The 14,872-nt window shown below is 40.0% G+C and overlaps 1 protein-coding gene across 1 annotated transcript in view; it reads left to right on the forward strand.

Moving 5' to 3' along the window:
- The first annotated feature begins 14,790 nt into the window (after window positions 1–14,790).
- LOC147888645 (uncharacterized) overlaps window positions 14,791–14,872 on the forward strand; it is a 157,400-nt gene continuing 157,318 nt past the window's right edge. The window contains exon 1 of the mRNA XM_087392825.1: window positions 14,791–14,811. The gene's annotated coding sequence lies outside the window, so the exon portion shown is untranslated. The remainder of the gene's footprint in view (window positions 14,812–14,872) is intronic.

Genomic DNA, 14,872 nt, shown 5'->3' on the forward strand with positions numbered 1-14,872 from the left:
AGAAAATATTTGGCCAAGCAGCCAAAACATATTTGAGCATTCATATGAAGTGAATAAGGATGGAAACAACAATTTACACTAATTCATTCATCACGATCAAGACTCAACACACTTTTTAACATTTATGAACTCGTAAATAAATTTGGATGTGTATCACACTCCAAAGGTATTACAACATGCAAACACATCTTTTCATGAAATATAGAAAATTAAACATATTCAAGAATACATATGAATGTTTGAATTATGGCAATGAGATAGAAGAAATTTCCAAGAAATATTAAAAGATCTTTGGAACAAAATTAATACATCATATGGAGAATATAGCAAGATAACATATGGAAAACACGAACACCATATAAAAGGACAATTTCAAGGACCTGTTGCTTCCTCTTCTGTTTCCCAAAACTTTGAAGCGTGTTTTTGTAAATGCTCACGCTGCTCTTCATTGAAGGGTTGAAGCTCTTTTTGTCCTAGTATGGTATCAATTTCTTTATCCCCTCCACCTTCAATTGTATCATCTTCTTTTGGCACCCCCTCTATTGCCAATATTGGTTCTTGCAAGCCAGCCCATTGTCGAATTTCATGATTACTGTAAGCATACGTGCAACATATACTTTCAACCTTTGCCAACTCCTCATAAGTCTCAACAACTGAAACAACACGCCTCTTACAAGAAAGAGACTCTATTGCAGCAAGCCCCTCAGAGAACAAGTCCAATACATACTCATCTTCTCGACAGAAACCCATGATCATGTCTTTCATGATACTTGAACGTTTTCTTTTCAAGGACAATTCAATGTCAAATTCATCATCATCATCCTCGTCATCATCATCCTCATCACCTGATTCTTCTGCACCACTTGATTTTTCATATTTTTCATCTGCAACATATATTGATGGCTTACATTGTGCATTGGTATAGCGCTCAATATCATTGAAATGCTTTTCCTTGCTTACCAATACACAGGCAATTAAGCCATCCATAGATCCAGTGACAAAGATATCTGCAGTTTCAAAATTAAGGCAACCGAAGTGTATTTTATATTTTCCGCATGTCTTATTTAATGCATTCTTCAAACATGATACATGGTCCATGGTCAAGAACACCACAAGAAGGAATTGCACTGGGGGAGAAGCGATTGTCATCAAGCTTTTCAACAAACACTCAAAGCGATCCTCATTCCAATTTCTACTTCTGCTTGGTCCATACATTACATCCAAAAAGGCAACCCCTATTGCCATTGGCTCTTGGTACACATTATGTATAAATTCCATTCCCTCCATGTTTGAACCGACTGTGTAGAACCTCCAAGGCCGGGTGGAATTCGGTCCATGACTTGCACCTTCACTTTGTCCCATAATCCACCTCAGATACCCCTTTGCAGCATCAGGCAATGGTGGAGTTTCCTTGCCCTGTTGAAGCTTCACTTTTAACCATGAGTCAGAGCAACCACGAATCCGATGATACAATTCTGGAGTAATTTTAAAATGTAATCTGCACTCATCCCAATTTTTTAACATTAAAGAAGGCCGTTCTGCGGATATAAACATATAAAGTTCTTCTTGTAGTGCAGCATCTCTCTTGATCTGCATAGCTCGTCCTTCAATATCAAGAATCATGGCATCCGTCTTTGTTTTAGCTATGACTACTCTACCTTCCTTAATGTCATTTTGAATTTGACCAATTTGATCATCACTCAATCCACGCAAGCATCTAAACATTGAGACTGTGGGTTGCCTACGGCATTTTCCATCTTGTGAATATTTGCCTGCAATGTAATCCTCAAGGATGGAGATCCAACCATCATAAATGGCATCGCTTGTGATTATCATATGTACATCCTTCGTGGCAAAGCTATTGCCCAATGTTACCTTGCCAGTGTCAATGAAAGCCTGCAAAATATATGAATCCATTAGAATGTAATAATTATGAAACCGACTTGTAAAAAATGATTCATAATTAAAATCTGTACTTACATCCCAATTCTCACGATTTGGATGTCCTTTTGCAAGCCCTTGTTGTGCTTTCTTGGGTCTGTTAAAGAGAATCCATTGTCCCCTCACCTGCTTAAGTATATCAATGTATGATGGAGATTGTCTCAAGATATTTTGAGACTCCAGGTTTGCCATCTTTGATATCTCCACACAAAAGCGTGCGGGGCAATTCACTACAATCCTCGCCTGGCGGGTGCGGTAGTAGTTCTTTCTTTGGGCCGTGCTGTTATCATCATTAGATGTGAATATTTTAGCAGCATATATTGAATGTTGTCCAGATAGTATCCAGTAGTGGCACTTGGTTAAATCCTTTTTATCTACCCTTTCCAGGGGCTGCTTTGTTTCAGGATTGAAAGGCATTAAATCCGCTACAGCAGCAGGAGGCCTAGAGTTATAACCGAAGTCTGCAGCAAGCTTCTCCACATGCTCTTTGTTCAACCCTCTATATACATAGCTTGGAGGAGCTTTTTGACATCTTGTAACTGGAATTGAAAATGTTGCATGCAACCCGAATGGGTAGTATTTTTCATATTCCACCAAGCCTGATGGTTTCTTTTGCCCTTTTTTTCCTATGACCTTTCCACTTGGCTCCAATTCACTACCACTGCTTCTTTCCACAACTGCTAGCATACCCTCTGGAGGTGTTCCTTCTTGTGGTACATCAACTATAGTTAGCTTTCCTTTCTTTGCCCCTTCTCCGCTACCACCTGGTGCTTGAACCACGCTTCTTTAATGTTGCTGAAACTTTGCGATATGATTCAATGATTGTTGTCACTGTGTCAATTTCATTTCCATCAATTGATTCAACACTTATCCAGCCTCTTGAGTGCATGTTGTCATCTACATCAGACTTCATACGAGATGCTTCATAATCGCTAGGATCCAAGAGAAACTTCTTATTTTGATTTATAATGATCAACAATCCAATATCTCCCTCTTTTCCAACCACATCTTCAGTGATTTGATGTACCGATCCAACACAAGTGTATGCACTTTTATTAGGTAACAAAACAAATAAGTGAACTCGTGTCAACTGTGCTCCCTCAATACTATATATGTCAAAGTACCAAGGTATGCTTTTTTCTGCAAATCCACTTATAACTTTCTCAACCTTCTTCACATTTGTGTCTTTCCTGTAAAAAAAATCCAAGCAATATACAAAGTATCATCTTTATAATCTTTAATGTTAGACAAAACACATTATCGATAAACATATCTGAAATAGAATCTAGAATTGGACACTAGACATAGTAGTAGATTTGGAAAGCACCAGATTCTAGGGAGATTTGGCCGTGCGGCCAAATCTTATGGGCTTCTTTTAAAGCACTGGAACGGGAGGTTTGGATGTGTGGCCAAATCATATGGGCTTCTTTCAAAGCACCAAAGTTTGGGGAGATTTGGCCTTGTTTCCAGATCTTGTGGGCTTCTTTCAAAGCACTAGGGTCTGGAGAGATTTGGCTGTGCAACCAAATCTTGCTAGCTTCTTTCAAATCAGTCAAATCTTTCTAGCTTCTTTTAAATCACTTAGGTTTAGGGAGATTTGGCCGTGCGGCCAAATCTTGCTAGCTTCTTTCTAATCACGAGGGTCTATGGAGATTTGGTCGTGCGGCCAAATATTTTCAAAGCACCAGGGTTTGGGGAGATTTGTGTGCAGTCAAATCTTGCTAGCTTCTTTCCAATCACAAGGGTCTATGGAGATTTGGCCATGCAGCCAATTCTTTTCAAAGCACCAGGTTTAGGGAGATTTGGCCGTGCGGCCAATTCTTTTCAAAGCACCAGGTTTAGGGAGATTTGGCCGCAGCCAAATCTTTTCAAAGCACCAGGGTTTGGGGAGATTTGCGTGCGGTCAAATCTTGCTAGCTTCTTTCCAATCACAAGGTTCTATGGAGATTTGGCCGTGCAACCAATTCTTTTCAAAGCACCAAGTTTAGGGAGATTTGGCCGTGCGGCCAATTCTTTTCAAAGCACCAGGTTTAGGGAGATTTGGCCGTGCAGCCAAATCTTTTCAAAGCACCAGGGTTTGGGGAGATTTGTGTGCGGTCAAATCTTGCTAGCTTCTTTCCAATCACAAGGTTCTATGGAGATTTGGCCGTGTGGCCAATTCTTTTCAAAGCACCAGGTTTAGGGAGATTTGGCCGTGCGGCCAATTCTTTTCAAAGCACCAGGTTTAGGGAGATTTGGCCGTGTGGCCAATTCTTTTCAAAGCACCAGGTTTAGGGAGATTTGGCCGTGCAGCCAAATCTTTTCAAAGCACCAGGTTTAGGGAGATTTGGCCGTGCGGCCAAATCTTGCTAGCTTCTTTCTAATCACGAGGGTCTATGGAGATTTGGCCGTGCAGCCAAATCTTTTCAAAGCACCAGGGTTTGGTGAGATTTGTGTGTGGTCAAATCTTGCTAGCTTCTTTCTAATCATAAGGGTCTATGGAGATTTGGCCGTGCGGCGAATTCTTTTCAAAGCACAGGTTTAGGAAGATTTGGCCATGCAGCCAAATCTTTTCAAAGCGCCAGGTTTGGGGAGATTTGGCCGTGCAGCCAAATCTTTTCAAAGCACCAAGTTTTCAAAGCACAAAGGTTTGGGGAGACTTGGCTACGATGTGAAATCTTTCTAGCTTTTTATAAGTCACAAGGGTTTAGGGAGATTTGACTGTGCAGCTAGCTTCTTTCTCATCACAAGGGTCTAGGGAGATTTGGCCGTGCGGCCAAATCTTTTCAAAGCAGCAAGATTTGGGGAGATTTGGTTGTGATGCCAAATCTTTCTAGCTTCTTTTAAATCACCTAGGTCTAAAGAGATTTGGCCATGCGGCCATCTTGCTAGCTTCTTTCTAATCACGAGGGTCTAGGGAGATTTGGCCATGCGGCCAAATCTTGCTATCTTCTTTCTAATCATGAGTGTCTAGGAAGATTTGGCTATGTGGACAAATCTTTTCAAAGCAGCAAGGTTTAGGAAGATTTAGTTGTGATGCCAAATCTTTATAGCTTCTTCAAATCACCAAGGTCTAGGAAGATTTGGCCGTACGGCCAAATCTTGTATGTTTTGAAAGAAGCCAAGAAGATTTGGCCGCATGGCCAAATCTCCCCATTTAAAATTCAAAATTCAAATCTTAAGATTCAAATTTCAAATCTGAAAATTTCAAATTTCAAAATTCAAAATCTTAGATTCAAAATTTAAAATTCAAAATTCAAAATTGAAATTTTGAATCTTAGATACAAAATTCAAATTTCAAATTTCAAGATCTGAAAGTCAAATCATATAATAAAGACCCTACTTTCAAATCACACTTCAAGATTCCTACTTTTACAAGACTCTTTCTTTCAAATCGTGGTGTTTCGAAATGGAAAAAATGGAGAAGATGCAAGAATTAGGTACACTTTCGATTTCTTTCATTTTCTTACTTGGATGATTGAGTAGCCATTGTTGTTCGTGAGCTTGTGCTATTTGGATTTCAATCAATTGTGGACAGTGTTCTCGTTATTCTCAGTGTCGGATTGAGACTCCACGTTTTGGCTCCTATCCTATCTCTTGTCTTGCAACAAATCCTATCTCCTTCATATCGGTGTAGTCCTTCTACAAGCTCTTCGGTGGTGATCCTTCTGAAGCGGCTGCTCAGTGTCTCCTCATTAGGGAAGATCTAGAGGGACGGAGAGGAGTAACACGGAGCGTGAGCAAGCTTCCGTCGGAGGGAGGAGGAGAGCAAAGCATGAGCGGAAGAGGAACCGTGAGAAGGAGGAGCAGCAGCGAGAAGAAGATGGCGGAGGGACGAGGAGAGTGGAGCATGAGCGGGGAGGAGGAGGAGGGGGAGCGGCGTGAGCGGGGGAGAAGAGGAACCACGAGAACGAGGGGAGGGGCAGAAGAGAAGGCGACGGAGGGATGAGGAGCGGCTTGAGCAGGGTGAGAAGAGCAGCGACGAACCGCGAGGAGGAGCACGTAGCCGCGAGAAGGAGGAGAAGGAGCAGAAGAGAAGACGACGATGAGGAGCGGCTTGGGGAGCAGAAGGGAAGACGATGACGAGGAGGGGCTTGGAGAAGGAGCAGAAGCAGCGAGCGGTTTGGAGAAGGAGCAGAAGGGGCGGTTTGGAGAAGGAGCAGAAGCGGGGAGCAGAAGGGAAGACGATGACGAGGAGCGGCTTGGTGAAGGAGTAGAAGTAGCGAGCGGTTTGGAGAAGGAACCGAGGGCGGGAAGAGAAGGAGCAATCCCCCCCAAAAAAGCATGTTTTGGGGGGAAGGAGCAATCTACCCAAAAGCTTGTAGAGCAACAACAACAACAACAACAAAAAAAAAAAAAAAAAAAAAAAAAAAAAAAAAAAAAAAAAAAAAAAAGGACCTCTTTCTAATCCAACTATTGTGTGTGGAATCTATGGAGAGTTGAATTGGTAATGGAAGTTTAAAACTTACATAGTTGAGTACACATTGTTAGGACAAAACTGGGATGGGGAGCCTCCCGGGACCTCTCATTTTGACATAGTTTTGAACTTTTTTACTTGCAATTAGCTAAGCAAGGGTGGAGGAGTGTTTTTCAAGAACTACCCCATCTAAGACGTTGTCCTAAAGCTCTCAAACCACCCTACGTACACATTGGAGATCTAGGAAGGGAGAGAACAAGGTGAGCCTAGCACTTGATCCCCCATGAAGACGAATTCAATTCCTTCTCATAGGTTTACTTTTTATGCTTGGTTTCAAAGGTTTGTTTAGCTTTGCCTTTTAAAGTTTTGGTTTTTTAATAGTTTTAGATTTTCTAGTTTGCTTTTAAAGTAATAGTATGATTTTAAAGTGTAATAGTGTGAATCATGAAAAGCATGTACGATTTTTTTGAAAGTAGGATCTCTAGATTTGAATTTCAAAATTTGAAACTTGAAACTTGAAATTTGAATTTTTTATTTTAAATTTTGAATTTTGAATTTTGAATTTTGAATTTTGAATTTCGAACTTTAAATTTTAAATTTTAAAATCTGGATTTTCAATTTTTAAATTTAACGTTTGAAGATTTGTCCATGTGGCCAAATCTTCCTAGTGATTTGAAAGAAGATTTGGCCATGTGGCCAAATCTTCCTAGTGATTTCAAAGAAGCTAGCAACATTTGGCAACACGGCAAAATCTTCCCAAACCCTAATGCTTTGAAAGATTTGGCCACATGGCCAAATCCCCCAGAACCTGGTGATTTGAAAGAAGCATGCAAGAGGAGGTTGCACGGCCAAAACTCTCCATACCCTAGTGCTTTGAAAGAAGCCTACAAGATTTGGCCACATGACCAAATCTCCCCAAGTTTGAAAGAACGCGACAAACAAATCTTCTTAGTGCTTTGAAAGAAGTCACCAAGGTCTCGAAGGATTTGGCCGTGCATCCAAATCTTGCTAGCTTCTTTGAAAGCACCAAGGTCTGAGCAGATATGGCCGCGTGGCCAAATCTTATTGCTTCTTTCAAAGCACTACTGTCTTAGGAGATTTGGCCATGTGGCCAAATCTTTTTGGCTCCTTTCAAAGCACCAGGGTCTGGGGAGATTTGACCATGTGGCCAAATCTTGTGGGCTTCTTTCAAAGCACCAAGGTCTAAGTAGATTTGGATGTGTGGATAAATCTTGATGGCTTCTTGAAAGCACCAGCGTCTCGGGAGATTTGTTTGTGTGGACAAATCTTGCTATCTCCATTTCAAAGCACCATGGTTTATGAAGATTTGGCCATGTAGCCAAATTTTGCTGCCTAAAATTCAAAGCACCAAGGTTTAGGAAGATTTGGTCTTGCAATGAAATCTTGTAAAGCATTTTCATCCTAAGTCACACCATCAGAAATCAATATTGAACTATAACAAATGCTATGTACTATGCAGGTGCCACATTGAAAGTGGGGGTTAAAGTCAACTTGCTTGTCAGTGGAAAGATTGTTGCCATTGGGACAATATTCTCTACATCACATGATGACATGTGCCAAGGTGTGCCCTTGGGGGAAAACAATGTATCAGTGGCGATCGATATTTGTATGGATGAAAGTGCACTTCTTCCATTTCCTACAATGGATGCATTCTTAGTCTATGAGGCTTTGGGTAATGTTGTTCGTTGGAAAGCACGATCAATGAGTTGTGTGGACAATGTCAATGGAGCTATTGTACCAATGAATGATATAACATCAGATACCATTGACGTTGAACCTCTATGTGAATATGATGAGTTTTCCATTCGAGAATCATGGAAGGACAAGAAAGTCTTAATATGGGATGAGCAGAAAACCAAGAGCATTGCAGAGGGTGTTGTTTTGTATGTCTACCCATTTGAACCTATAAATTTTGAGATGCTTGGTGAAGGTAATCTAGGTGTGGGAATTGAAAAGTATCATAGTGATGTATCAAGCATCGATACCATCCACTTAATAAAATGGCCCATTGCACAAATAACCTTTTTAGATGGAACTTCATTAAGAATCGATGACACCATGAATTCTTCAAGTGGTTTTGGGAAAAAGCACATGGAAGATGAGGACCCAATGGAAAAATCCACAAAAAAGAGGCGTTATTGCATGATAAAGAGAAAAGCTAAAAAACATGGCATGCCATTAGCATCATCTAGACTCACAAGGGATGCAGTCATAAAAGTATCGATGATTGATTGTTGTAAACAAAATTGTTGTCAATTTGCCGATCGTCAAATGATATCCAAATTACGCATAGAGTATTGGGGCCAAAGTTTGGAGGCTCGCACCAATTATGTATATGACACTCTTGGGGTTGCTTGTCGAAAAGATGACAATGGGCAGTTCAAATATGTCTTTTCATTGAATGGTATTCAAGTTTGTTGTAGAGCATGGTATGAAATGCATGGTATTCCAAAAACAACATTTTATCGATACAGGGAGCAATTTGAAATTGGTATACGAAGGTGCATACATGGTAATAAAGGAATCGTGCGGAGAGGTTGGGACCACACAGAACTGGGTAGAGCCATAATCCAAGATTTTGTGGATAACAATTCTGAGCGTATGCCACACAAAAGTAGAACACTTCAGGATGGATCAAGGGAAACACAGTTGGTGATACCGGATGTATACAAGCAGGTTGATATTCTCTATGAAGTTAACATGCAATTAAAGCATAGTTTGGGTTGTAAAGAGATGTCAACTTCCACATTCAACCGCATATGGAACTCTGAATTCAAGCATGTAACTTTGTCAAAAACAAGTGAATTCTCTAAGTGTGGTTTATGTAGTGCAATCAAGGCTCAGCTTGCAGCGACAAAATGCCAAAATGAACGTAATAAGTTGATGGAAGATAGAAGAAAACACATGTTACAACAAAAAAGTTGTAGAAATGTGTACTACACTTGGCGCAGATTTTCTGAAATGTATCCTCAGACATACTTGTGCATTATCCATGATAAGATGGACCAAAAGAAGACAGCCATCCCTAGATTACGCAATCGTTCAAAGGACACAGACAAGTCCTTTCAGCTCCCAGTGGCTTTGACTGGCATGATAACACATGGACATGGTCAAGGACGTTATGGTCACTTTTCTTTATCCTTGTGGCCGTCGGATCCTAACTTCACGATTGGTTCATTGGCTTTGTGTTTGAGAAATCTTGAAAGATTTGATAACCATGCACTTGGAGATTTAGTACATGATGGGATGCCCAGGTCTGACAACGCTCTGCTAAATGCACTAACCTCAAGAGAAGCATTGGATTCTCACTATGTTTCTAATGGCAAGCAACAACTTCATCTTGGAGCAGTGGGTGGAACATTCAAAGACCTTGGACTTGGAAGTTCCCATCAAGAAAATCCTTATAAGAAACTACCCGAGCACCTATTGTTGCAGTTGGATAATTGTGGTTCTGAAAACAAGAATAGGTACTTGTTTGCATACCTATCATTACTTGTTGCTCGAGGGATTTTCAAGTCAATTCAATTGGGATTCTTGATGGTTGGGCATACACATGAGGATATTGATGCAATGTTTAGCAGGTTTTCAGAGAGGTTAAGAACTAGCCAAACATTGACATTTGCACATCTCATGGATACTTTTAGACAATGTGAGGAGTCTTCTCCAACGCCATTTTTGGTAACGGAAGTCCCTGATTTCAAGAGCTATGTTGATGGATGCCTATGCGATGGGAAAGATTCTTTAGTGGGACACTCAAAGCCTCTCCAATTTCGGTTCTTTATGCGAAATGAAGTTCCTATCATGCAATATAAAGTGCATCCACGATCATTAGATTGGCAACCAAGTGAAGGTGGCATTGAGTTGTGGAAGAGACATCTGGATGGTCATCCAATGCTACCAAGTGGAGAGCCGCCTTATGTAACCATGTTCAAGTATGTGAAGGATCACTTAGATGTGATAGTTGGTATCAAGGAGTATGTACGCTTTTGGGAAAAATGGGCACACCTGCAAGGTCCAGATGCATCTTTCACAAAGTTTTACAAGCCAGTAGTGAAGTACTGGAAGAACATGATTGATGAGCTTGATAAACCAAACAATAGTGTAGAGGGCATGTATGAGAGATTTTGGCCAAAGACGCAACATATTGATTGTGTGCAAGTATTTGATAATGAAAACGATGAGTTTCAAGGAATTGAAGAGTTGAATGATCATTACTGTGGACCTCAAAGGAAAAAGCCAAAACAATCATTTGATCCAATGGTTGATGTACAAAAAGGACACTTTCTTTTGGTCCGACCAGCAGAAAAAATTTACCCAATTTGGCTAGGCATTGCTCAAACTGATGTACAAAAGGATAATAAATCTAAAAATTTCAAGAAGGTTTTCATACAATATTGGGCACCTATATGCAAAAGACACAATGCAGAAATTGAGGAGGTGTATGCAGATTGTTGGAACAAGATTTGGATGTGCAATAAAGGTGATCCTCCACGTTGGGAATCTGTTGATGCTATTGTATGGTCATGGGTTCCAAAATGTAACCTCTCAAAGAAGGTTTCCTCGAAGAGCAGCAACCTCCCCATCAAGGTGAAGATACCAACCATTGCACGCAAGCGAGCTTTATCCAATTTGGCTCATAGAACTGATTCTGACTCTGATGCTGACTCCACAATGGAGTGAAGGTACTTGAAAAGCATGACTTTTTTTTCCTTGCACAAGAATAATTTATTTGAATACTGACAAATATTTGGAAGGTATGACATTGATCTTTTTTCTTTATCTTTTTTTTTGCAGACCATTGCTTTGTGGTTGCAAGTTTTGCACACTTGACAAAAGATCAAGGACTAGTGTTGCATTCTTACTTTTTCTCCAACTAAACTAAAATGGTGTTTTTGAACACCACCTTTTTTTGAGAAGAGGCAAAAAATGCTTCATTAAACTCAAACATATGATGTTTTTTTCTCGGCTAATGCAGAACAGGCACACTCCAAATTGTGAATTTCATATACACGGCCAAATCCAGGGAGAAAGTCAATGGAGTCCACTCAATGCATTGTAATTGTAACCCCTCAAAAAATACCATGCATTGGTCGAAACCTCAACATTTGACATTTTATTTATGTTTATGCAAACCATGCACATTTGCAAGATTTGGATGGACTCCCAAATCTATGGGAAAAATCAATGAAAAACATTGAATGTTACATAATTACAACCCCTCAAAAGTTCCCAAATTATCAGGAATTTCCCAAATTCTCTAATATGGTGTTGTTAAGGTTTTCATTTCGTAGGGTGCATCTGATGCCAGGGGTGAGGAGATGGATAATACTTCTACCACAAATGTTGTGTACAAGGAAGTTTTGCAATTGGCAACAGCAAGAGCCTAGGAGTGTGACATTGCTCTTTCAAGCCCTCCTCAGACTTTCTTGGGTGGAAAATCTTCATTTCGGTAATCTTTGTATAGCTTTTTTTAAGTTCTTTCAATATTCCAACTATCATAGGTCTTTGGGAATGTTGGCTATTTATACAAAGATGAAGTGAGACGTAATATTTCATGACTTTGTCCTTGATAATGTTTGGATTTCATTTTCCATTTGAGTTATGGGTTTGCAATACACTAGAGGCTATTTTCTCTTCAAAGCCTATTGTTTTTTTTCAGTATATGTAGATTGACATGTGCATTCTTTTTTTGCAATGTGATAGGATGTCTAGGCAGTTCACGTCTGTCACCGAAACAAGAGCACAGGTGCAAGGTACATAGTTGCTTGACAACCACATTTTATGTTGACATGTTTAATAGTATAGTCACTCACTTTTTAGAAAATTGTAGATCCTACGGGCTGGGGATCTCTGGAGAGCGCGCAACTGTTGTTGGATTTGCTTGAGCTGGAGAGCTACCTTGGGTACGAACTGTGTACATTCTTTAATGCTTTATTTTTGTTAAAACAAAAGTTTTTTTGGATTATATTTGAGTGGGAAAACATGCTATTGTTTGTTTTTTAGGAGTATTCCTGATTCAAGGTTTCTAATGAATCTCTACGTCCACAATCCTTTGGATGGACGAGTCCATTTGGGATATTATGTTGTCCTGGCTTGCCGGCTTCATAGGGATGATGGACCACAGACCATCACTATTCGCTGGCTGGGATACTATGAATGTGTGCGGACACGAATTTTCTATCGAGGGCAAAATGGGGACTACACGTATACCTTTGTCAGCGTTGTTGACAGCCCTTTGCGTCTGAGTAAGTACTCTAAAGAATGAGTTGGGTTTTACCAACATACATGTATAAAAGTTTTATGGCTCAATAATTATAGTTCCTAAATTATTTTTCTATGTGATGCTGGTCCAGATACAATTGTTGGTACTCCGTTGTATGTTCATAGCCACAGTGGACGCAGTGGATGTGGTGGACGTACAATGAATGGCCGTCACAGGCTTTTCCCTGCAGTACATGGCTGCAGACTTTTCCCTTAGGGATGTTTGTGTGTGTATTGTAGATTTTGTATGTTCAGTTATGACTTTATTTTGCGGCTGTGTATTTGGATATATCAATCAGTTCTTTGATGTAGCTATTGCATGTTCAGACATGTGACTGCACTTTTGGATGTGATATTTTTGAAGTACTCTGTCATAGAGAAGTTTTTTTTTGGACGTGGCAGATGTGGAGTACATGGACGGCACAGGCTTTTCCCTATAGTGCATGGCCGCAGACTTTTCCCTTTAGGGATGTTTGTGTATCTACTGTAGATTTTGTATGTTCAGTTATGATTTTGTATGCGGATGTGTATTTGGACATATCAATGAGTTCTCTGGTTTCACTTTTGGATGTAATATTTTGAAGTACTATGTCAGACATTTTTTTTGGTTAGAATATGTTGCTGGATTCAGACATTTTAGCATCTTAAGACCCAGCAGAGCGGGTCGCTAGCCCGTCGTAGACGGGTCAGGTTACTCGAAAGAGTTTCACACGAAAGTGTTAGAAGCTGAAATCATTATTGGTACCAATGCTGGTGATAGAATGTTTATTCGAAGGATAACATTCATTCCAACCAAGCTTAAACTTCCATTCGACATGAGGAGACGACAGGAGCGCAGGTGCAAGGTACATAGTTGCTTGACAACCATGTTTTATGTTGACATGTTTAATGGTATAGTCACTCACTTTTAGAAAATTGCAGATCCTGCAGGCTGGGGATCTCTGGAGAGCGTGCAACTGTTGTTGGATTTGCTTGAGCTCGAGAGCTACCTTGGGTAAGAATCATGTACATTGTTTGTTGCTTTATTTTTTTGTTAAAAGGTTTTTTTTCGATTATATGTGAGTGGGAAAACATGGTATTGTTTTTCTTTTAGGACTGTTCGTGATTCAAGGTTTCTAATGAATCTCCACATCCACAATCCTTTGGATGGATGAGTGCATTTGGGATATTACGCTGTCCTGGCTTGCTGGCTTCATAGGGATGATGGACCACAGACCATCATTGTTCACTGGCTGGGATACTATGAATGTATGGGGACACCAATTTTATATCGAGGGAAAAATGGGGACTACACGTACACTTATGTGAGCATTGTTGACAGCCCTTTGCGTCTGAGTAAGTACTCTAAAGAATGAGTTGGGTTTTACCAACATACATGTATGAAAGTTTTATGGCTCAATAATTAACATTCCTCAATTATCTTTCTATGTGATGCTGGTCCAGATACAATTGTTGGTACTCCGTTGTATGTTCGTAGCCACGGTGGACGGGCCGGATGCGGCTCGGGGGGGTCACTCATCATATGTAACCCTATCACGTGAGTTCAACAGAAGGATTTTTTTTCTTTCTAAAATTTACAGAAATAAATATACATAAGGGACTATTTAAAATAGTTTTGGAAAAAATTTACAGATTTGTATAGAAAAGGGGTACATTTTATTCATGAAATTTTTTACAGATAAGGGACTTTAAATATAGGCCTTGAATGCACGTGATATAGAGGGTTTATACATAGTGACTCCCTCGAGGGATGCGGTGGACGTGGAGTGAATGGCCGTCGTAGGCTTTTCCATGCAGTACATGGCCGTAGACTTTTCCCTTAGGGATGTTTGTGCGTCTATTGTAGATTTTGTATGTTTGGTTATGACTTTATTTTGCGGCTATGTATTTGGATATATCAATCAATTCTTTAGGCTTTTCCCTATAGTACATGGCCGCAGACTTTTTCCTTTAGGGATGTTTGTGTGTGTATTGTAGATTTTGTATGTTTAGTTATGACTTTGTATACGGATGTGTATTTGGACATATCAATGAGTTCTCTGGTTTCACTTTCGGATGTAATATTTTGAAGTACTATGCCATAGACATTTTTTTTTGTTAGAATATGTTGTTGGTTTCAGACATTTTAGCATCTTGAGACCCAGCGGAGCGGGTCACTAGCCCATCGTAGACGGGTCAGGTTACTCGAAAGAGTTTCACACGAAAGTGTTAGAAGCTAAAATCATTATTAGTACCAATGCTGGTGATAGAACG

This window comes from Dipteris shenzhenensis, chromosome 21 (genome assembly GCF_047967505.1).
Source record: "Dipteris shenzhenensis isolate YYH24624 ecotype China chromosome 21, Dip_SZ_1.0, whole genome shotgun sequence".
Classification (NCBI taxonomy): Eukaryota; Viridiplantae; Streptophyta; class Polypodiopsida; order Gleicheniales; family Dipteridaceae; genus Dipteris; species Dipteris shenzhenensis.